Raw genomic sequence first — 25,684 nt, forward strand, 5'->3', positions numbered from 1 at the left:
GTTTGCTGCCAAAAGAAAGAGAAGGAGAGATCATCTCTTCTCTCTTAAAAATCCACCAAGAAACCTTGAGAAATTGAAGAAAAGAATGGAAATTGTTGAGAATCTCTCTCTCTAGTGGCCATCTAGCTTCCCCATTGGTACTCCTTTTCTCTCCTCTCTCATCAAAAATCTGAATTTTATCTCCATTGCTAGGGTTTTGCTCAAATCTGAAATGTTTGTATAAATGATGAGTAATCTATCTCCATTATGCTTCTAGGTTGTTAATTTAGTGATTCTCTTCTCAATTCTATCTTAATCTTGATTTTCTATCTAGGGTTTGGTTCAAATCCGAAAATTAGATAAATATTTTGATTTGCCTAGTCTAATCCAACAAACAAAGGTGTTGATTGGTAAGTTCTTCTCTCACTCTCTTAAAATCTGAAATCAATTTGGTGTTGATCTCTTTTCTTTGTTCCCTCTTTTGTGTATGGAGATAATTAAACAAAGTCATAATATTTTTGATGAAGTGCTAATATTGTCTCCGAAAGGCTTAATATTTATTGTGTATGGTGATAACTAAACAAAGTCATAATATTTTTGATGAAGTGCTAATATTGTCTCCGAAAGGCTTAATATTTACTGTGTATGGTGATAATTAAACAAAGGCATAATATTTTTGAGGAAGTGTTAATATTGTCTCCGAAAGGCTTAATATTTATTGAGAAAGGCTTGATTATTTATTCCAAAATAGATGATACTGATTGAGAAAGTCTCTATACTGATTAGGAAAGTCTTCATATTAAATCAAAAGGAATTTTAAATCGGAAGGCTATTAAATAGGTCTCTTTTATTTGTTCCCTCTTTGGTGTATGTTGTTGTTCAATTGGAATCCAAAAAGGTGAACTTTGCATATTCTATGATGTCCAACGTATTGAATCAAAATAGCAAGTGTTGATGAATAAACTTGATTTACCATTAAATTTGTGACTGCACAGTGGACAGATTTTTAGGCTGATTAAGAAGCTAATTTGAATGGGCAATTCTAAATCATTCTGGACAAATGAACAGTCTATTTGATGCGTCTCGGAGTCTAGTTTCTAGTGGTTCAAGTTTCAAGTTGTTTGGAGTTTCCTATAAAAAGTTATTGCAGTTTTAGTAACCAAGGGTCAGAATTTAGGGCTGCTGTCTATAATTCTGTTTTTCATTTATTTTGTGTTCTTGTTTACTCTTTCTCCAATAGCGCTCTCTATTTTTAACACCAAGAAGGTGGATACAAAGTTATATGGATCACGTTAAGGAAAGTATATATGTTAATATAGGTGTAGGCTTGGTTGAGCAAGATTTTGCGGGATCTTTCGAGACGTCCGAACCATAAGTGCGAGATACGCTCTTCATAATCAGGTGCGGGGGTTCACGGGATCTGTTTTGGATTCTATTACTTAGAATTAAATAACGGTACATGTATATATATATGTGCTTATATATATATATACCGATTGAATTGTTAATTGACTTATTGTGCATGACCTCATGTTGGATCTCCATTGTTAGCATTATTTGCAGCATTGCATGAAAATAAGTAATGATATAATTGAACTGATATGATATTGTTGATCTAGCATGTTGGTATTGTTATTCGATTGATTGTTCTATCGTTTTGATAATTGAATGGAACCACAGTACTGAAATGTGAAGAGGGCAGAGGATAAGTTAATTGTGAATGAAATGAGTGAATTGTAGGGACAATGTCTAGCTAGCTACTAGACTTTGTCTCAGGGCCCATATGCGCATACGGGGAATAACCCTAATTGTGGAGGGTATCGGTAACCAAGGAGAAAGGCAGAGCTATGTTAACTGATACCAAAAAGGTAGAGTATAGCAGGAGGATTGAAACTGTGGATAATTGATTGTTATTGGTCTCTCTTTGGAAGAGTGACAACCCGTTGCATGATCGGGAGATATGCAATCCTAAATTGGAAATTGACGAATTGATATGGATGTTTGACTATAAACCAGACCAGAGAAATGTTAAGCCAAATGAGATGGATAGTCGATATCTATCAATTGTAACCGGACTTAGCAATTGTATCTGTTATACCAAACCATTCTATGAATTCTTCGATTTCATTTGATTGTGATATGAGTTGGATTTCAATTGCTTCTATATATTGTTGCATATGCATTTCTTTTATCGAATTGTTGAATTGAAACTCGTTGCGGGTTTATTTAATTCCGGTAATGGATTTCTTACAAATCCAGTAGCCCTGACTAAATTCCGCACTGAGAAAACGGTTGACAAGTTTTCTCACCCCCTATCCCCTCGGGGAACTTTATTCTTTTGTATGTGTTTGTAGGTAAACGCGAATAGAAGGGATTCGAGTGCTCGACCAGTGAGGTTTAAGCCGCATAGCGATAGGGTATGCCTCACATTGAGTCCATTTTGATGTCGATAGGGTTTTGGTATGGTATTTGTGTATAACCATGTTATCGGACCGTGTCGAGTGGTTTTGTAAACCTAATTGTATATTAAACGTTTACTGTGATTTAATATGAAATTTTTTTTATGTTTTAAACTGTGTATAAAATGTTAATGGGAATGGTTTATATTGATTTGGAAATATGGGGATCGATCGAGTTGAAATCGGGGAAAAGAAATGGTATAAAATGGGAATTGATTTGGGATTGTTTAATCTTTCAATTATATAGTTATTGCACGAATTTATATATACTATTGAGTATATTATCATAATCTATAAATGTATTTGTATAAACATGATTTTTAAATCGAATTAAATGAGAAGTGGTGATGTTGTAAACCGATATTATGTTAGGTTTACACCGTAATTGCCTTGTGAATGTATAGTCATCTATATATTCACGGCGTAACTGCACGACCCCTAGTTCCGGGGTGTGACAATATATCATTTTGAATTGTCTTAAATAATTTAATATAAGTTACGTACCATATATATGACTCAAAATATATATGAAATTGATTAAAAGCACGAAATACTATACACAACATGTCGTAAATTCAATTTTTGATATTTGTTGAATTTGAAGATTATTTGTCAAATTTTTTTAACATTGGAATTCAAAATACAACTGAAATTAATTTATGAAGACAAACATGCTCCAACATGCATGCTTTTGAGACATTCTAGTATCATTGTTTTGCATAAATATTTGATGAATTATTTGATTAGAACAAATAAAATTATGAGCAAGTAATTGATACATTGTTGATGAGGAGCACATGTTGCTTTTGACAATTGTATAAGTTGGAACATAAATATTAATAAAAATAATCGAATAATAGTACTTAACTTGTTCCATAGCATGATCACTCTCGCAGTATATATATATTGTGATGTACTTTTTTTCGCAATTAATTAATAATATTTGGTGGATATGTACTTGTTCGTGCCGTAAACAAATATTTAAAGATTTTTCTAAAAAAGAATTTTATATAAACATAATATTGTTTGAAAATAATGTATTATCTCTCCTCATTTTCAACAACTATATATTTTACTTCTCACCTCTATCATCTAAGTAATTTAAATTAATGTTGTAAATAACGGTTTGCGGTCATCGGACAGACATGCATGATACCGCGAAGGGATTAATCATAAATAATCGAGAATAATCGGCCGGTTAGTCGGAAAAATCCATGATGGTTTGGACACCGCCAATGACTAATATGTATTGCATTGTATTGTCATATCCATACCCGTACATGTATCGTGTTGAACCTAAAGCAATTAATTGTTCTTTAAGAAACCTAAAGCTTCATTTGCTAGTAATAAATCCAAAATGAAGCTAACGCACTCGTTCATTATTGTCCAAAGTAGAAAATAAACAACGATCATTAATTACCGTGATTGATTTAGACCTGATTTTGAATAAATAAAACTGTTCAAAACTCTATGAACAAAAACCCTGACAAATTAGAAATGAACAAAACAAAAGGAAAACGTACCCATCCGGGCATCCATCCAGCTGGCATGTATGTATGTCAATCCATTAATGAGGTTCCTCTCAATTTTTAATTTCTAGACGAAATGGAGCGATCGAGATATCCCTAATTTATCACATATATATATTAACATTACAATACTCTGCCCGACCAAATTCCAAATTTGAGAGCAACTAGCTAGCGTCCTGGGTCAAACATCTTTCTGCACAGACCAATTGAGAAAACAATATCTTTCTAGATCTTTCTGCAAAAGTTATGATCCGATCCGATACGATACGATACCACAGACCAATTCAAAAGGAAAGAAAGAAAGAAAGAATTATCGTCATTTTGTGCTTGCACCCTGAGACTGAGATTCACATCTCGTATGAACTGCCTCTTAATTTAAGAATGCACCACCAAGATGCATCTTCTCATTTTCAATTGGAATCAATGGCATCTACCAGTTTTTATTGGTTAACAAATTTTAACATATTTTGTATATATATGAGAAAAATAAAATAAAAAACCGGATTCAACCTCTGCTGTAGCCAGACAAGGAGATTCAACTATTATAGGATGACTGACAAAGATTCAACTATTTCTTAGCTGTTTTTTGACGTTTTATACGCGTTTTATTATGAGTTCGGTTCAAAAACGTAAAAAAAAAACGTTTTATACGCGAATTAAACGCGAGTCATGTCACTATGCTCATAATATATTGTTTGTGTCTATAATTCTATATATATAGCCTAGCTAGCCTATTGGAAAGACCAACGTGCATACTCGCTAGTTCCCATTAAAAATTAGTATACCGCATTTTTATGAAACAAACAAAAAGTTCGAACAATTAGGGAATAATATGCAATAATAAATAATGCATTATTTATACAATTCGTCAGAAATAATTCATAGTATATTATCAAAATAGTAACACGAAAGCTATTAATGTTTTAGCCAATTGTTCCATATATATTTCTTAAATCATCTCAAAATATCATTAATTATAATCTGTTAAATTTTTATTGACTGATAAAACACATGAATCAAATCCCATCGTTTTTTATTGACATAATATGTATACGTTGAATTATGTATATAAATGTGTTAAATTTTAATTTTGCTTGTTCACGACAAAACATTTCGTCCAATGATCTAGCACGGTTTTTAATGCATGGAATCATGTATATATAATTATATATCAAGAGTGAACTATATAAGAATTTTAAAGTGAAAAAATGACGAACTTTATTATAAACGAGAGATAGCAGCAATATTGTTATTTTATTAGTGACAATTGTCCATTTCTTTTTTTATATATAATATTACTATTTTGAGCTTAGCACAATTTCCATTAAACTACTAAAAGAAAATGTCTAATTAACAAAATCAGACGATACCTGTATATATACCATGCGTCTTTAATTATGTTTTCAAAGTTGCACTGAGCACTTGAGCATAAGAATGTGATTTTTCTGAAATATCACATTTATTTCTCAAGCAGATAAAAGATCAATATGCACTATGCATATATAACACAGCCTGACTCGTAGGACCAATTTAAATTTTAAGAAACATATAAATAAATAAAAGAACATTCACATTTTTTTGTGTATCCCAAGTCCAAACTGACACGGATTTTTATTAAAAGTAGAACTGAACTTTTCTGAACTGTTTATGCACGCGTTGTTGTAATTATTGTGGAACTTGAGATCATTTTTCTGAACTGTTTTATGGTTTGTAAACAGTACGTTGTAATGATATCATGGAATATGAATGGGAAAGGAAGAAAAAAAAGAGAGAGGATGCTCTTTGTCTGCCTCACTTGGAATCTGGAGCAGGCCATGCCAAATTAATTGAAGTATTGATGCATCATGCATGCATGGCTTGTTTAACTATTATACTTCATCAAGTCAAGTAAAATATATGAGTGTTTTACCTCAATTTATTTCATATCATAATTATATTATGATCGAAAAATTTCATCTTTTCATATTATATATAATATATAACAATTAAATAAATAAACATAAGAATTATCTCTGATCACAAATCAGAACTTTATATCAATATTAGAATCAAACTCTCGACTCGTCATTAGTTAAATTTAACTTAAAACTGACTCGATCGACTCAAATTCAATTGGAGCAAACCATCTATTAATTTGTATCGCGTATCAAAATAATCTTTTTACAGGATCGCTTGGTCAAACCGCTGTGCACTCCCTCACCTATAAAACTTATTTGTATTATAAAACAACAAACTATTCGTGAATTATTTTGTATTATATTTAAATTACGAATTTTAAGCTTTTAATAATTATTTATTGAATCACAAACTTTCTTTCACTGTAACTATGACAAACATTTAGTATATATTTTTATTAGTTCATATATATTTATTCCAATACAAAACTATTGCCATTTTTAGTGTACAAATCTCATATGGAATATAATCAAATATATATAAAACTTAACTTTTTATTTTTTTGCATCTTATTAAAATGTTTTTATTATCTTAGCTTGACAACTCAACAAATGAATGCAATATATATATAATAGTAGGATATGGGATCATTGAGAAAGTATATATATAGCTCTGTATCTTCTAGCACTAAAGGATCGCTTGGTAAGATGTCTTTCTATAGGAGAAGTGAAAGAGATAAGGAGCTAGATGAAAAATTAAGACTGAGCGAGACTCAGTTAATTAGCGACTTTGACTGACTTATGAAATTTTTGGAAATATAGAGGATTTTTGTTTAAATAGAAAAAAAAAAATCAAGGTGTTGGATTTTCAAAATGTTATGACACCCTTTAGTAAGTGTTTGTTTAGCAAAATGCTTTCCATGCTCCATCGTGGCACTGCTTCAGTGAAGTTGCTTTTCGGAAATCTAGCACCTTGAGTGTGTATTTCGTTTAAATTAATTCAGTTTCTCTAACTAAAAAGAAATTGATATAGAGACAGGAGGATAATATAACTTTATAATTATAATTTTAATCAAGAGATATGGAATATTTTTGTTCTCTTTAAAAGTCTCGTATCAAATTTTGCAATATTAATTTAGAGATGTAATGTTAGTAATTACAAAATTATTTATTAAAATGAATCATTCACATCAACAAAATTAAATTTACATAAATAAAATTTATTTGAAATCAATGTGAAGAAAATTGTTAAATTGTGGATGTAATAAATTATTTTAATTTCAAAAGTCGTAGAAATTGAAATGTAAATGACGGACGTAAAACTTGATGAGACAATTAAACCTAGTTAGGACTTGATATTTATTTCAAAGTTGCCATGTATTTTTTGAAGGGATCACTTGGTAATCTGCATTAATTGTTGTTTTCTAAAAGTCAAATAGTTGTGTACGTACTCCCTCGATCGTATGCAACTTTTTTTTTTTTTTTCTAAAAGTAATTTAATTTCTCATTTTCAAAAAGAAGAATTAATGGATCAATAACAAAAAGAGAGAGCACGCTGTGATCAGTATTTGTGTTTCCATATAATAATACAATATCAGATTAATTGCTATGGTTGAAGATTGAGATAGGCAAATCTGACGATCAAGTACAACACGAGATATGGAAAAGCATTCTAGAGAAGAAAATCAGTATTTATTTCTAATTCTCTCAAAAATATTAGACGGATCAAGATTGACCGCATTCTAGAGAAGAAAATTAGACAACTCACGATTTAGAAAAATATCAGGGACAAATCCAGTTCCCGTATTGTTAAAAACAAATGATCTGATTGATCGAAAAAATTATTTTTTCTCTCGAAAATGTTAAACGGCTCAAGATTGGCCGCATGGAGTTTAGTATTCGTTCAGACTTCAGAGTACCAGAACAAACTGATGAATGATAATGAATATAAAATTTTACAACCAAAAAAAAAAAAAAAATATTGTTCCTATTATTAAGATGTTTCTCCTTGCCAAAATCGGAAGTACATCAGAACATGAAAACTCTGTGTATATTATTATATGAGGATTGTGAGAACCAAAAGTATATAATTTTATTTTTCTTACTCGCACGTGAAATAAACAAGGTCAAAAGGTTATACTTAAAAACTGATCGTAGTTCTAATTTTAGACAAGGTAAGAATCGTAAATTCGCAGTGGACAATTGCCACTAGTAAATTAAGAGTGTTGTTAATTATGGTAAATAAAATACCATTTATATATCTCTCGTGCAATATATAGTTAATCATATTTTCATTTTAAAATTCTAGTACACTGTACACCTCACTCTTCAAATATGCACTGTTCCCTTTTTTATGTGTACAAAAACAGAGTGATAAGCAAAAAATAATTAAAATGAACCTATTTATGTAAAATGAATTTTTAACAATGAAACGATTATCATTGATTAAGTGATTACTTAAATCTTTAACAATCTAAAATGTCTAGCCGTTGACTTATTTTTTAAATTGTATTATATTTTAGATAATAAACAATTTCAAAAAACATTCTAACGATATTTAATTGGTACCAATGTTGTAAAAAAATGTCCGTTTAGGCCGATTAATCTGTCCATTAATAGTTGATGGTGATCAAATCATTACGGATTTTTTCGACTAATCGGCCAATTATAGCCGATTATTCTCATTTATTTCCGTATTCTCAACACGATCTCTGTATTGAAATGTGCTTGGAGACTAAATTGTATATTTTTTGAAATTTTTTTACTATTAATTATTAAGCCACTTTGAAAATTATTATTTTACTGTGAACAGTAAAAAACATTAAAAATTTCTAAGCAAAAAATCTGGCGAGACTTGACAGCTCCGACGGGATCATTCAAACCATTTATTTATATGTCAACCCAGGAACAAAGGAGTCTCAAGAATAATATATATATATGTCTGTTCTTCTCTTTTGTAGCATACATAATTAATTTATATGTTATTTTGAAATCTCACATATCTATGTACATTTATTTTCTTCTACTAGTTCTTGTAATTGTGTGCATCTCATTTTACCTTTGGATTTTCTTCATTAATTTTCTGTATAAAATGCATCACCATTTGATTTTTGAAGTGCCTGTTTAGTGCATTTCATTTGATTTTTGAAGGTTTTTCCTAATATTTTTTTGAAACAAAATTTTCGGTCCTCAATTTTAATTTTATTAAAAACAAAAGATGTAAAAAAAATTCAGGGTAGTAGTGAGGTTGGATTTTGCAAAAATAAGATGTACTTGTTTATTTATTATTTTTGAAAAAATTCAGTCAAATAAGATGTAAAAAATAAAATTGAACACAGGAGAGGAGAAGAGGAATATTATTTTCATGACAAAAATTACAAACCCATCATTTATTAGATATATTTACAAGTATATTTGATGACAATCATTAATAATAAAAATGTATATAACTTTGTTATTTTCATAAAATCATTAATTTAGTAGATCCATTCGATCTATAAGAATTTTCAGTGCATTATTTGATGACAATCATTAATAGTAAAATTTTATCTAATTTAATACATTATTTGTGAAATTTTTTACTGAAATTAAAAAAAAATCTTAACGAAATTTTATAAAAGTTGTAAGGTTAGTGAAATAAAAGTAAGCTGAAGTATATGGCTTGCTCTGCACGCAAAGGACTCGCTAAAACTGTCGAATCAATCAAGTAAAAAATAATTCATGCGGAATGCACCGGTAATTTCTAAACTCAAAATTTATATTACCTCAGGTGCTATCATCTACAACCCCAAACGAATAAGTTTGAGTGACTCTCTCTCTCTCAGCTCCTCCATTCCAAATCTGTTTGATATCTTAGCAAATCTGTTTGCTATCATCATCTTTCCTAAAATCCCAAACTAAAAACTCAGGTGGTCCATTCCAAATCTGTTTGTTTGATATCTTAGGAAATCCTCTTTCCATTTTCGTTCGATCACAAGTTCACAACGGCTATTTGCCCCGCTCCTCCTATTCTTCTATTCAGTGGCATTTAGTTCCACGAGGTAGAGAGAGATCGGGAGAGCGTGCCTCTGTCTTACGCCTCTCCTCTCGCTCCAAGCCTCCGGCGCCTCTACTCTCCTCCAGCGCGTGTGAGATTATTTCTATAAAACCTCCGATCTCGTCGCATAAGAAGCGATCGTCACCGAACCACCGCAGTAGCCCTCGCTGAGCTGAGCTGGATCAAGTCTTTCAGGCGGTAGGAGTTGGAGGAGGAGGGGAGAGGGAGAGGGGAAGAGGAGAAAGGGAGATCAGGGATAGAAGGGGTGAGAACTGAGAAGGAGAGGAGGGTGGGAAGGGAGAAGTGAGGGGGAGAGAGATCCGGGAGAGAGCGCTTCCATGGAGCTCTGACAAGCGTCTTCTCCCTCTTAGGTACTTTTCTCTAAATTTCACACTACAATGTTGAAATTCTGTCAATTGGTCTAGTATTTTGCATTTTTGACCTTAATTTTGACAAATTTTTTGTTTCTTTTACAATTGTGAAAAATTTCGATTTCGTTTAGTTTCTGCTTCAGTATCGTTTTTTTACCATAATTTCTTGATAAAGGGGTTTCAAGGGCTTTTATGCATGATTATCAATTCACGCTTCATTTTTTTTTTCAATTTCAGTGAGAAATCGTGTATCTCAGGGTTTAAGATCCAGAAACAAGGATTTTCTGGGGTTTAAGATGCAGAACCACTTCAAATCTCTAGTCAATCAGGATCTGGTGCTGTTAGAGCAGGTTACACTTCTAACACAAAGCTATCATTTGAATCAAACTCGTATGAAAATATTGCTAAGATCAAACTCACAGCAGGTAGATTTTTTCCCTCAAATTGAGAAAAACTAACTTCATTTCTTATAATATGCTAGAGGATCTAAGTGAATGTTGGAATTTTGATGAGATAATTTGGCAGTGAACCTCGGATTCTAGATATCATGTTTCGTTTTGCTAAGTGCAGTGTTAAACAGAACATTTATTATGAAACTGCTGGGTCGTTAATGATTTTTTTACATGTTTCAGTCGATAATTTAATATAATATATTATATTGCTGTTAACAGATAGAGAATCACCATCAAGGCTGGTGAGGTTATTCTCGTCATTATAGAATGGAGAGACAGAGGAGAGAAGATGAGGTAAAGTACCCTTCATTGAAGAAGGGTCAAGAAGCTGAGCATTCCCTCTTCATCAGGATTGGTTTTGTGTTTAATTTATTTCTTCGGGCATAATTTAATTTCACTCCGCGCATAATCATCTATCACACACGGGTAAAAAAACAAGACGTCTATTTCATAATTATTAATGAATATACTATCAGATAGTTAGCACTTAACTCTACTTAATTTTTTAGCAAAATGGAGGCACCAACAGGCTAAGTTTTAGTCTATAATTTACACTTAAGTTTTGTTCCCATGGAAAACAAACACAAAGTAACAGTATTTAGAACATATCCAAATGATCAAAGCTGGTATTTTTGGCTCATCTCAATTGCCATTGCTGTTATAAGGTATATTATACTACAAGTAACAAGTCTGTGGCACCTTACTTCATCCAACCCTATTGACCGGTTTCCCAATCATAGTGCTGCTTTGAAGGCGCTTGCTTGGTGTCCCTTCCAGAGCAATCAACTAGCATGAGGAAGAGGTAGTAAGTGAATTATTCTTCTAATTAATCTTGTGTTACGATAATCTATTGTCGGTTTGATTTGCTGCTGGTTTGGGCCGTAGTCTGGTTCCTGGGGTACACCTAAGCTGTTTGTATTTTCAATTCTGTAGGAGCAGGAAGTTGGCACATGCACTAGCTACTGATTTTCCTTGACTTGTGCTCGAATAGACAACTCAGCAGGAGAAAGAGAGGCTGTTGGTTAGTGTTACCTTTTCAGTTTCTTTTTTGGTTATATTTATTCCATTTCTCTTGACATTATAAAAATGTTTGAAATATTGTAACAATAAACCAAGCAGGTACTGTTTTTTAATAATGTGCAATTGAAATTCCATAAAAGCTGATCTCACATGGTTGCTATTGTCTTTGGAATTAAGCGGTGAGTGTCGAGTCAAGAACAGTAGATCCAAGCAGCAATGATGGGTTTTCAATTGGTTATATTTATTTCATTTCTTCCATTACCGTTCTTCCAAATTGTCAATTTATTTCCTTCCTATTTAATTTTTTGGTTGTTTTGTGAACAAAGGTTCCAGATTTATCTACCCGTCTCTTCTGAGCTAAGTTTTTCTGGTATCTCTTCCTATCTCTTCCTGCACATAGGTAAAGTACTGTCTTTCCATCTTCTTTGCTTTTTCTCTTTATCAATGGAATCAGTTGAGAAATATATACATATTCAAGCTTGTCACCATCTTTCTGCTCCCTTCATAAGTTTGTAAACAATTTATAACAACCTTAACAACAATGATTAGAATGATAAAGATGCAATAGAAGCATATTACAACTGAGGTAAAAAAAAAAAAAGAAAGAAATGTTGCAAGTGCATTCAAGAGACATGTCATAAGTTAGTACAAATTGAGATGATATACTATTAGATCCGCACAATCTCTTACAACCTCTATCAAAAGGAATTGAACTAATCCCATCAATCAGTCAAAACAGAAGTATAAACCAGCTGGCCCCTAACGGTGTCGAAGAACTGTTCAATTCATTATGTAACAAATAATTAATGTTACCCCTGTTAAAACAATCTATGCTGACAGGTAAAGGCACTGCAATAGTCAATAGAACTGCAGGAGTGAGATGTGAACTGCATATGAAGAAAGCAGACATCATTAGGTGTATTATCCAATATACTGGTTAGTGGATAAAACTATTGTGAATTTTTTTGCCAAAATACGTAGGATAATTCGGTGTTTATGTCCAGCTGCATATACAAGTGCAAATTGCTTGCTACTGCCATGATCTCAGAAAGTAACCATAGATAAGGGAATTTTTTTTTACAATCAGTTAGATCTTTTATATAATACCTACCAGGTGCCATGCCTTTATTGACAATACAAGTGTTCTGTCCAAGCAACTTATAGTACTAGTGCTTACAAGGCAACGTGTAAAAAAACATGCCAGCATGGAAGGTTCAATACTTATTGACTAACACATGGGAAAGAAAAAAACAAAGCAAGAAGTAGAACCATAATACCAGTGAACAATAATTTGTATTATGACCTTAAGCTTTGTCAAACATTTTTTCATCAGAACTGAGCCTTCTCAAAGTAAAACAAATTGTACCATTTCTTGACATCAGCTTTGAGCCTTGTCGAAGTAAAGGATATTATACCATTTTTCTCTTTAAAAAAATTCATAATTTTTACAACTATTATATAAAATGTGGGTTGAGGAACAAGAACCAGCAATGTGAATACTAGAGCAACTATATAGAGTTTCATATTTTAATTGATTCTCCCAGTTAAGCCAGCATTAAATTGATCTGGTACAGTAATCTCCAACCTTTCTTAATTCCAGGCTCCTTTTCTTTTCTTTTCTTTGTATTGACATTAATTAGTGTTTATCCTCTGCGCCTTCCATTGTGTTGGGTTCATCTTCCAATTTAGGTCTCAAATTTGTTAGAATTGCCAACTGGTTTTCAAATTGCAAATGCATGGTATAATAAAACCATTCATGCTTGCAAATTGCCAACTGGTTTTCACCTTAATTAAATGTTTTCTCACATGATCAGATTCTTCAACCTTTTCTTCCTTGAGAAAAATGATCATGCTTGTAACTTAGGAAAATCAGATGCATATGTATAACTTGTCGGTCTTCTCTTTTTGGTTCTTGGTGCACTTCTTCTTTCTTCAGATTTGTTTGAAATCAAAACATGACTTACTGGTATGTAATGTACACTGGTAGACTGGTATGCTTGTGTTGATTGGGTCTTTCTTATTTGTATAAGATTATGCCTTAACAATAACCAGATTTTATCTGTGATTTTTTATGTGTAGGTGCTAGACATGGCATGGACCATTATTATGGAAGCGAGTTAATATCGAGCTATCTCTAAAGGTGGAAACCTAATATCAGGTCGACAGATCAGGTCAGCACTGCTTCTCGAGCCCAATTTGTTAAAGCCTCTTCGCCAAGACCAGCCTCATTGTGAACATACTTCCAAAACCATCTCATTTTTTCCCAAATATATTAATTAGTGCATCACTTGATTGATGATATCCCATGCATATATTTCCTCAATGTGATCTTCAACATCCTTAACAAGAAGTTCACAATTACTTCTTGTACCCATAGTACATGGTTATTTGGCTTTGCTTACTATCCTTTCTTTTTTTGTGTAAAAAGTGTGGGGCCCAGTGTCGGGCTGTTGAACTTATAGTAAGCTGACGTCTATCCTTCTTTTTCAGCAGTTTTGTGTAAGCAATTCATCTAACCGTGGGAGTAGTGTATTTCCTTGTCAGCTGGGGCATGGGTCTACTAGAACGTGCAGTATGTTAAATAGAAAACTTTGTTAACATTTTAATTTTCAGTAAGGCTATGGTACAATGCATAGCGCAGATTGATCCGTACTACGGATCAATATTTTTGTTTTCGATGTCCAAGTAGTTAATCTGAACCGTTCAATGTGAAATAATATAAAAAATATACTTGCAGACTAAATTTTACATTTTTTAGGATATTTTACTATTTTTTAAATAGGTAGAAAATCACTACTTTTGAAGGTCTAGAATCTTTAGATGAAGTGATTTTCAACCTTTTTAAAAAAATAGTAAAAAATTCTAAAAAAAATGTAAAATTGATCTGCAATTACATTTTCATACGAAAATCTTATTGAACATTTTAGATCGATTGTTTAAACTTTGAAAATGAAGAAATTGATCCATAACACGAACCAATATGCACTATGCATAGTACTGTAGCTGTGACTTTTATTCTTTCTTTTGTCTCTACGCCGACATTTTTTATTTTTTTGTGTGTTTCTTCAGCCCTCGAACCAGTTGCATTCTTTGGAAAGAAAGAATACTAATGAAATATAACAATACCTTGTTTGTTTTTGTAGCCTATCAACTCGGATCTGGTCAAGCTACTTATTCCAGTTGCAGTTTGCCATGGGGTCACGTCACTAGCAATATATCCTTCGCTGCTGTTGCTGTCTCATTCACGCACACTATCAAAGGTATCAATCATTTATTGTTGTTCTTTATTTTGTAATTGTGTTTTGACATTTTAACTTATATTTAATTTGACACAGCTTTGGAACCGCCTTAAATGTGTCCGCTTAATTCTGTAATTTTTGTGCCATAATACCTTCAAATTTTGTTTTTCTGTTCTGAATTGATTCCTGATTTTCAGTCTCATTTTTTACATGGTCATTGATTCTTCATAAGTTGAACTTGTTTCCTATATTCGCAGAGCATACTTACAAGCATAGTTCTGAAATCAAATGTGACAATGCTGGATATAGTTAGCACAAGAATGCTTGGTCAATTTGGCTTCCTAGCTAAGGTACGTGCAAGCTGGTAATTGACTTCAATAATCTAACTAAATATTTTTTCTAGTTTAATTTCATTTCTTTCCATTTATTTTTTCTGGAGTAGGTATTTTCTATATTTGAAGACTTGGGTATATCAGTTGACTGTGTTACTGCTATTTTGCTAATCATTTTGTAATAAACTAATGTTTACATAACTAATGTAGTTACCTACTATTTGGAGTACATGTAAAATATATGATATGCTTGTCGTAATTTTTGTTTTGTTTGATAACTCTTACTTATATTCCCATATATTCCCATGTAAAATATGTGACATGTTTTTTGCAATTTTTGTTTTGTATAATAACTCTTGCTTACATTTTTCAATATTAATGATTACTTTAAAAACTGCTGGCACTTATATTAATTTATTTGTGAAATTAGTTGCTTACCATATAAGTTTGTGGTGTAATAAACCTTTACAAATATTTATTTGCTCTCTAATAAATCTTTATATATACTTCTATACCAGCAAGAGTTCCTTTAACCTTTATATATGCTCCTTTCTTACAAACTACTGGAACTACCTTTGGATACTACCCTTGGATACGGTACCGTCTGGTACATACAAATTCAAGAAATATTTACCTGTCTAGCATAATTTATAACATATATCTTTGGATAAGGTATCGTCTAGTATATACAAATTCAAGAAATATTTAATGCTTCTGTACATTTTGTAACATATACACACATTTTGAATATAAAATGTGTACGTTAGCATACACAAAGGAAACGGCTGCACCGTAACTGCAACAAGACATCTAGTGTACTTGTAGATCAAATTTTACAATTTTCAGAATTTTTTCAATGATTTTTTAGATAGGTAAAAAATCACTTTATCTAAAGATTTTAGATCATTCAATAGTAGTGTTCTACCTATCTAAAACAAATAAAACTTAGTCTGCAAGTATATATAAATGTAGAAATCGTGTTGAACGATTTAAATTGACTATTTGGTCAGATCTCACAACCTTCACTCTTGGTTAGTACCGATAATTAATTTGTACTTTTGTTCATGTAGATAGAGCTTTTGTTGAAGTGAGCTGCTTTATTGGAACGGCGCGCATGCAACAACCATGGCTTTCTTGCGGTTGCGCTTATAAGATAAGTCTCATTCACAATATATTCTATTTTTTTTGTTGCACGGCTTATTTCTTCACCTTGTGGCTGTTTCGTGTAAATAACCGGTAGAAGTCAGCCAAAGCTGACTTGGCCGTTACTTGTTTGAGCTGATAGGTCTATAGTAGAGTTTTTTTTTAGGTGGTCAGATCTCAAAACTTCACTCTTGGTTAGTTCCGATAATTGAGTTGTATTTTTGTTTATGTAGATGGAGCTTTTCCTGAAGTGGGCTGCTTTCTTGGAACGGCGCGCATGCAACAACCTTGTCTTCCTTGCGGTTTCGCTTATAAGATAAGTTTTCTTCACAATATATTCTATTTTTTTTGTTGCACGCCTTATTATTCTTTTCCTAGTGGCCGTTTTGTGTACGTAACCGGTAGAAGTCAGCCAAAGCTGACTTGGCCGTTACTTTTTTGAGCTGATAAGTCTATGTTATAATGTTTTTTAGGTGGTCAGATCTGACAACTTTCACTCTTGGTTAGTACCGATAATTGAGTTGTATTTTTGTTTATGTATATTGAGTTTTTCCTGAAGTGGGCTGCTTTCTTGGAACGGCGCGCGTGCAACAACCATGGTGTTCTTGCGGTGTCGCTTATAAGATAAGTTTTTTTCACAATATATTCTATTTTTTATGTTGCGCACCTTATTTTTCATCTCCTAGTGGCTCTTTTGTGTACGTAACCGGTAGAAGTCAGCCAAAGCTGACTTGGCCGTTACTTTTTTGAGCTGATAAGTCTATGTTATAGTGTTTTTTAGGTGGTCAGATCTGACAACTTTCACTCTTGGTTAGTACCGATAATTGAGTTGTATTTTTGTTTATGTAGATGGTGTTTTTCCTGAAGTGGTCTGCTTTCTTGGAACGGCGCGCGTGCAACACCCTTGTTTTCCTTGCGGTTTCGCTTATTAGATTATTTTTCTTCACAATATATTCTTTTTTTTTATTGCACAGCTTATTTTTCATCTCCTAGTGGCCCTTTTGTGTACGTAACCGGTAGAAGTCAGCCAAAGCTGACTTCGCTGTTACTTCTTTGAGCTGATAAGTCTATGTTATAATTCTTTTTAGATGGTCAGATCTCACAACCTTCACTCTTGGTTAGTACCGATAATTGAGTTGTATTTTTGTTTATGTAGATGGAGTTTTTCTTGAAGTGGACAGTTTTCTTGGAACGGTGCGCTTGCAATAACCTTATCTTCCTTGCGGTTTCGCTTATAAGATAAGTTTTCTTCACAATATATTTTATTTTTTTTGTTGCACAGTTTATTTTTCTTTTCCTAGTTGCCGTTTTGTGTACGTAACCGGTAGAAGTCAGCCAAAGCTGACTTGGCCGTTACTTTTTTTATCTGATAGGTCTATGTTATAGTTTTTTATTAGGTGGTCAGATCTGACAACTTTCACACTTGATTAGTACCGATAATTGAGTTGTATTTTTATTTATGTAGATGGAGTTTTTCCTGAAGTGGACTGCTTTTTTTGGAACGGCGCGCGTGCAACAACCTTGTTTTTCTTGCGGTTTCGCTTATAAGATAAGTTTTCTTCACAATATATTCTATTTTTTTTGTTGCACAGCTTATTTTTCTTCTCCTAGTGGCCGTTTTGTGTACGTAATCGGTAGAAGTCAGCCAAAGCTGACTTGGCCGTTACTTTTTTGAGCTGATAGGTCTATGTTATAGTTTTATTTAGGTGGTCAGATCTGACAACTTTCACTATTGATTAGTACTGATAATTGAGTTGTATTTTTGTTTATGTAGATGGTGTTTTTCCTGAAGTGGGCTGCTTTTTTTGGAACGACGCGCGTGCAACAACCATGGTTTTCTGGCGGTTTCGCTTATAAGATAAGTTTTCTTCACAATATATTATATTTTTTTTGTTGCACAGCTTATTTTTCTTCTCCTAATGGCCGTTTTGTGTTCGTAACCGGTAGAAGTCAGCCAAAGCTGACTTGGCCGTTACTTTTTTGAGCTGATAGGTGTATGTTATAGTTTTTTTTAGGTGGTCAGATCTGACAACTTTCACTGTTGGTTAGTACCGATAATTGACTTGTATTTTTCTTTATGTAGATGGAGGTTTTCCTGAAGTGGGCTGCTTTATTGGAACGTCGCGCGTGCAACAACCATGATTTTCTTGCGGTTTCGCTTATAAGATAAGTTTCCTTCACAATATATTTTATTTTTTTTGTTGCATAGCTTATTTTGTTCACCTTGTGGCTGTTCAGTGTAAAGAACCGGTAGAAGTCAGCCAAAACTGACTTGGCCGTTACTTGTTTGAGCTGATAGGTCTATAGTATTGGTTTTTTTAGGAGGTCAGATCTCACAACTTCACTCTTTGTTAGTACCGATAATTGAGTTGTATTTTTGTTTATGTAGATGGAGCTTTTTCTGAAGTGGGTTGCTTTCTTGGAACGACGCGCATGCAACAACCTTGTCTTCGTTGCGGTTTCGCTTATAAGATAAGTTTTCTTCATAATATATTCTATTTTTTTTGTTGCACGGCTTATTTTTCTTTTCCTAGTGGTCGTTTTGTGTACGTAACCGGTAGAAGTCAGCCAAAGCTGACTTGGCCATTACTTTTTTGAACTGATAGGTATATGTTATAGTTTTTTTTTAGGTTGTCGGATCTCACAACCTCCACTCTTGGTTAGTTCCGATAATTGAGTTGTATTTTTATTTATGTAGATGGAGCTTTTCCTGACGTGGTCTGCTTTCTTGGAACGGCGCGCATGCAACAACCTTGTATTCCTTGCGGTTTCGCTTATAAGATAAGTTTTCTTCACAATATATTCTATTTTATTTGTTGCACAGCTTATTTTTGTTCTTCAAGTGGCCCTTTTGTGTACGTAACCGGTACAAGTCAGCCAAAGCTGACTTGGCCGTTACTTTTTTGAGCTGATAGGTCTATCTTATAGTTTTTTTAGGTGGCCAGATCTCACAACTTTCACTCTTGGTTAGTACCGATAATTGATTTGTATTTTTGTTTATGTAGAAGGAGTTTTTGTTGAAGTGGGCTGCTTTATTGGAACGGCGCGCGTGCAACAACCATGATTTTCTTCCGGTTTCGCTTATAAGAAAAGTTTCCTTCACAATATATTCTATTTTTTTTGTTGCACGACTCATTTTGTTCACCTTGTGGCTGTTCCGTGTAAATAACCGGTAGAAGTCAGCCAAAGCTGACTTGGCCATAAATTGTTTGTGCTGATAGGTCTATAGTATAGTTTTTTTTAGGAGGTCAGATGTCACAACTTCACTCTTTGTTAGTACCGATAATTGAGTTGTATTTTTGTTTATGTAGATGGAGCTTTTCCTGAAATGGGCTGCGTTCTTGGACCGGCGCGCATGCAACAACTTTGTCTTGCTTGCGGTTTCGCTTATAAGATAAGTTTTCTTCACAATATATTCTATTTTTTTTGTTGCACAGCTTATTTTTCTTCTCCTAGTGGCCGTTTTGTGTACGTAACCGGTAGAAGTCAGCCAAAGCTGACTTGGCCGTTACTTGTTTAAGCTGATAGGTCTATGTTATAGTCTTGTTTGAGGTGGTCCGATCTTACAACCTTCTCTCTTGGTTAGTACCGATAATTGAGTGGTACTATTGATTATGTAGATGGAGCTTTTGTTGAAGTGAGCTGCTTTATTGGAACGGCGCGCATGCAACAACCATGGCTTTCTTGCGGTTTCACTTATAAGATAAGTCTCCTTCACAATATATTCAATTTTTTTTTGTTGCACGGCTTATTTCTTCACCTTTTGGCTATTTCGGGTACATAACCTGTAGAAGTCAGCCAAAGCTGAATTGGCCGTTACTTGTTTGAGCTGATAGGTCTATGGTATAGTTTTTTTTTAGGTGGTGGTCAGATCTCACAATCTTCACTCTTGAAATGAGCTGCTTTCTTGGAACGGCCCGAATGTAACAACCATGGCTTTTTTGCGGTTTCGCTGATAAGATAAGTTTCCTTCAAAATATATATTTTCATTTTTTGTTGTACGGCTAATTTGTTCTCATTGTGTCTGTTTCGTGTACATAACTGGTAGAAGTCAGCCAAAGCTGACTTGGCCGTTACTTGTTTGAGATGATAAGTCTATGTGATAGTCTTTTTTGATGTGGTCCGATCTCACAACCTTCACTCTTGGTTAGTACCGATAATTTAGTTGTACTTTTGTTTATGTGGATGAAGTTTTTCTTGAAGTGGGCTGTTTTCTTGGAACGGCACGCATGCAACAACCATGACTTCCTTGCAGTTTCGCTTGTAAGATAAGTTTCCTTCACAATACATCCTTTTTTTTTTGTTGCGCGGCTTATTTCTTCTCCTTGTGGCTCTTTCGTGTACATAACCGGTAGAAGTCAGTCAAAGCTGACTTGGTCGTTACTTGTTGGAGATGATAGATCTATGTTATAGTCCTTTTTTAGGTGGTCAGATCTCACAGCCTTCACTCTTGGTTAGTACCGATAATTGAGTTGAATTTTTGTTTATGTAGATAAAGCTTTTCTTGAAATGGGTTGCTTTCTTAGAACGGCGCGCATGCAACAACCATGTCTTCCTTGCGGTTTCGCTTATAAGATAAGTTTTTTTCACAATATATTCTATTTTTTTTCTTGCACGGCTTATTTCTTCTCCTTGTGGCCGTTTTGTGTACATAACCGATTGAAGTCAGCCAAAGCTGACTTGGCCGTTACTTTTTTGAGCTGATATGTCTATGTTATAGTTTTTTTTTAGGTGGTCAGATCTCACAACCTTCACTCTTGGTTTGTACCAATAATTAAATTGTAACTTTGTTCATGTAGATGGAGATTTTGTTGAAGTGGGCTGCTTTATTGGAACGGCGCGCATTCAACAACCATGGCTTTCTTGCGGTTTCGCTTATAAGATAAGTCTCCTTCACAATATATTCAATTTTTTTTTGTTGCACGGCTAATTTCTTCACCTTGTGGCTGTTTCGTGTACATAACCGGTAGAAGTCAGCCAAAGCTGAATTGGCCGTTACTTATTTGAGCTGATAGGTCTATGGTATAGTTTTTTTTTAGGTGGTGGTCAGATCTCACAACCTTCACTCTTGGTTTGTACTGATAATTGAGTTGTATTTTTGTTTGTGTAGATGGAGTGTTTCTTGAAATGGGCTGCTTTCTTGGAACGAACCGAATGCAACAACCATGGCTTTTTTGCGGTTTCGCTGATAAGATAAGTTTCCTTCACAATATATCTTTTCATTTTTTGTTGTACGGCTTATTTCTTCTCCTTGTGGCCGTTTTGTGTACATAACCGGTAGAAGTCTGCCAAAGCTGACTTGGCACTTACTTGTTTGAGCTGATAGGTCTATGTGATAGTCTTTTTTGATGTGGTCCGATCTCACAACATTCACTCTTGGTTAGTACCGATAATTTAGTTGTACTTTTGTTTATGTAGATGGAGTTTTTCTTGAAGTGGGCTGCTTTCTTGGAGCGGCACACATGCAACAACCATGACTTCCTTGAGGTTTCGCTTGTAAGATAAGTTTCCTTCACAATACATCCTTTCTTTTTTTGTTGCACGGCTTATTTCTTCTCCTTGTGGCTGTTTCATGTACATAACCGGTAGAAGTCAGCCAAAGCTGACTTGGCCGTTACTTGTTTGAGCTGATAGGTCTATGTTATAGTCTTTTTTGAGGTGGTCCGATCTTAGAACCTTCTCTGTTGGTTAGTATCAATAATTGAGTGGTACTATTGATTATGTAGATGAAGCTTTTCTTGAAGTGGGCTGCTTTCTTGGAACGGCACGCATGCAACAACCATGACTTCGTTGCGGTTTCGCTTGTAAGATAAGTTTTCTTCACAATACATCCTTTCTTTTTTTGTTACACGGCTTATTTCTTCTCCTTGTGGCTGTTTCGTGTACATAATCGGTAGAAGTCAGCCAAAGCTGACTTGGCCGTTACTTGTTTGAGCTGATGGGACTATGTTATAGTTTTTTTTAGGTGGTCATATCTCACAACTTTCACTTTTGGTTAGTACCGATAATTGAGTTGTACTTTTGTTTGTGTGGATTGAGCTTTTCTTGAAGTGGGCTGCTTTCTTGGAATGGCACGCATGCAACAACCCTGACTTCCTTGCGGTTTCGCTTGTATGATAAGTTTCCTTCGCAATATATCCTTTCTTTTTTTGTTGTAATGCTTATTTCTTCTCCTTGTGACTGTTTTGTGTACATAACCGGTGGAAGTCAGCCGAAGCTGACTTGGCCGTTACTTGTTTGAGCTGATAGGTCTATGTTATAGTTTTTTAGGTGGTCAGATCTCACAACCTTCACTCTCGGTTAGTACCGATAATTGAGTTGTACTTTTGTTTATGTAGATGGTGCTTTTCCTAAAGTGTGCTGCTTTCTTGGAACGGCACGCATGCAACAATCATGGCTTCCTTGCGGTTTCGCTTATTGTTACATTCCGAAATTCTAAAACATGAGTAAATTGCTAAATCGATCATTTGGCTTAAATAAAAAAATTTAATTAACTGAACGATCGTTCAGAAATTTTCTGACCGACTAAAACGAAACTAAAATTTTGAAATATAATTAACGTATGAAATTATGTCTATTAAAATTTTGAGATTTAAAAATAGAATAAAATATATAGCACTAGGAATAAAATTATAATCATTCGATAAATTAGCAACTTAGAAAGTCCGTTACAATTCCTTTGAATTTTTAGGAAAGAAGAAATTGATTTAATTAGATTCGTGTGAATAAATAAGTAATTGAATTCCAAATAAGAGTATAATTATATGAAATTATTCGTACAAATAAATTATATAAATTATAAAACTCGTTCATTTAGAATTTTTAGAGAACTAACTGAATATATATAATTATATAAAAGGAGATCGAATTATTCGAATCTTAAATTGAGAGATAAATACACAAATTATATGTACAAATATAGTTACAAAAATTTATGAACTTTCGATTTGAATTTATGAAAGAAATGGAATTTAAACCAATTAAAATGAGACCATATTGAAATTTTGAATTGTTTGGACCTTTGGATTAAATCCAACACGAATCTTGAACCACCCCCTTTAATAAACCCTTCCTCTCTTTCTCTCCTCTCCCTCCCTGTCCGTGAGACCCCCCCCAGCCCGTCCCTCTCTTCTACGCCAAAAAAAACAGGGGCTCCGCCCCCCTCCCCTTCCGCCGCTGCAACGGCCAGCCCGCCGCCGCCGCCCCACTCTCTCCTCTCTTTCCTTCTCGGTCCGACCCACCAGACCCGCCAGAACCCCCGCCCCCTCTTTCTCTTTTTCTGCCTCCCCTCCCATGAAACCCTAGAAATTAGGGTTGTGGTGCTGGTGTTGGCTTGGTGCTGTCCCGGTGCTTGCTCGGTGCCGTGCTGGTGTCGGCTTGGTGCTGTCTGGTGCTTAGTTGGAGCCGGCCGTTCTTTTCCCAATCCATCTCGTGCTAGCTCTAATCGGGTAAATTATCGAGCCTCTTGTTCAATTGGTTGGATTTTGTTGAGGGAATTGTAGTTAATTACACATTTTCCTCGAGTTGTTGATTTTCCCGGCAACTGGTGCTGACTTGAGGCTTGAGCCGTGTTGATTGAGTTCTGGTGTGCCTGTTCTAATCTGACCTGTGGCTTGTGTTATGTTTTGCTGATTCTGTTGTTGCTTGGCCTGGTCTATTCTGTTTTGCTGGCTTGTGTTGAGAATGTGGTGCTTGTTGTTGTGTATGTGCTGCTGGTACTAGTCGGTACTGGCCCAGTGATACCACTGGTACTGTGCTGAATTTTTGTGTGTATACCAGCCTTTGAACTGGTAGGGACCATATTGCAAATTAATTATATTTAGGGGTCTGAATTGTAAAATATAAGGCCTTATGTAGAGTAGTATAAATTAAGAGCCTAGGTGTGAAAATGTGAGGTTTTGAATTAATGGTCGGCCTATGCATTAGAAATGTTATAAATGGACTTGGAGTAAATTGTGAATTGTTAATTAGAGGCTTAAACCTTTGCTAAATTATGGGCCTTTAATTAAATTGAGTTGGAATAAAATAATTGATACGTCAAATGGGCCGAAGGGTATAAAGGAATTGACGGATTAAAAGATGACTTTTGAAATTTAAGTTTTGATAATGTAACCGAATTAAACCCGGCATACTTATAAAATAGGTGTAGATTCGGTCGAGCAAGACTTTGTTGGACATTTCGAGACGCCTGAACCATAATTTAAGCAATACGCTCATCGTAATCAGGTGTGGGATTCTTGGACTTGTTTGATACTTTATTTTCAGGAATTAAACTGTGTATTCGTTTGTCATGTTGAATATCATTGATTGCATCATTGAATTGTGTAAAGCATTTGCATAGCCCAATCAAATTAAACTTGAATTGATGTGACTTGAGTGATTTGCATGCTGGTATTGTTGTAGGTTGTGTCGATCTATTATGATCTGATTTTGATTGAAAGTCACCACGATTTGATATGTATGTGAATGGATTTACAAAGTTAAGCACTTGGATCCAATGAATTTGCAAAGTCGGGCTGTATGCTGACTTTGATTCCCAGGATCCTAAATGGCCTTAGGTGAACGGCCCTCAATGTTTCCCAGTACCGGTTGGGACAAGGGAGGGTGATTATGTTATGATGTGTGAATTGGAATCGTGGGTGACTAGTGTGTAACGTCTATGGCTCGGTGGCATTCTCCTACGTGTTAATGCATTTGGAAGGTCAATTGAATATTACGAATATTGGAAACGATTCTAAAGAGGATTTTCTTTATGTGACTCGAACCAGACCTTAATAACTGTTAAGCCAAGCAATTGCAGATGGGTGTCAGATAAAGGGTCCAGCTCGGTGGGCCATCTGTAGGTGTCAGTAACCCTACAGATGTGGGTTTGATAAAGGGTCCAGCTCGAAAGAACATCTGTAATTGCTACAAGCCCTAATGAGTCGAGTTCAGCCAAAATATGTGTTGTGTTTGAAATTCATCTTGGAAATTCCGTAAACTGTGATTCATCTGATTAATTGTTGTTGAGCATATGCATTCCTTTTTATTATGAATATGAATTGATTTGAATTGTTGTTGTATGATTTCATTTTTGAATATGGAGTTTGATTGCAAGTCCAATAATCTAAACTGTGGCAAATTTCGCACTGAGAATTTATTCTCAACCCCACCCTTCGGGCTATTTTCAGGTTTATTACACGGATACAGAGAGACGGTTCTGGATTTCGTTTGACAACATAACCACGTG

The 25,684-nt window shown here is 34.2% G+C and overlaps 1 long non-coding RNA gene across 1 annotated transcript; it reads left to right on the forward strand.

Moving 5' to 3' along the window:
- Nucleotides 1–25,684, forward strand: LOC144573830 (uncharacterized). Its single transcript, XR_013518092.1, has 3 exons — nt 1–137; nt 1,299–1,380; nt 25,626–25,684. It is a non-coding gene; the product is annotated as an uncharacterized LOC144573830 (long non-coding RNA).

Source organism: Carex rostrata, chromosome 22 (genome assembly GCF_964058835.1).
Source record: "Carex rostrata chromosome 22, lpCarRost1.2, whole genome shotgun sequence".
Classification (NCBI taxonomy): Eukaryota; Viridiplantae; Streptophyta; class Magnoliopsida; order Poales; family Cyperaceae; genus Carex; species Carex rostrata.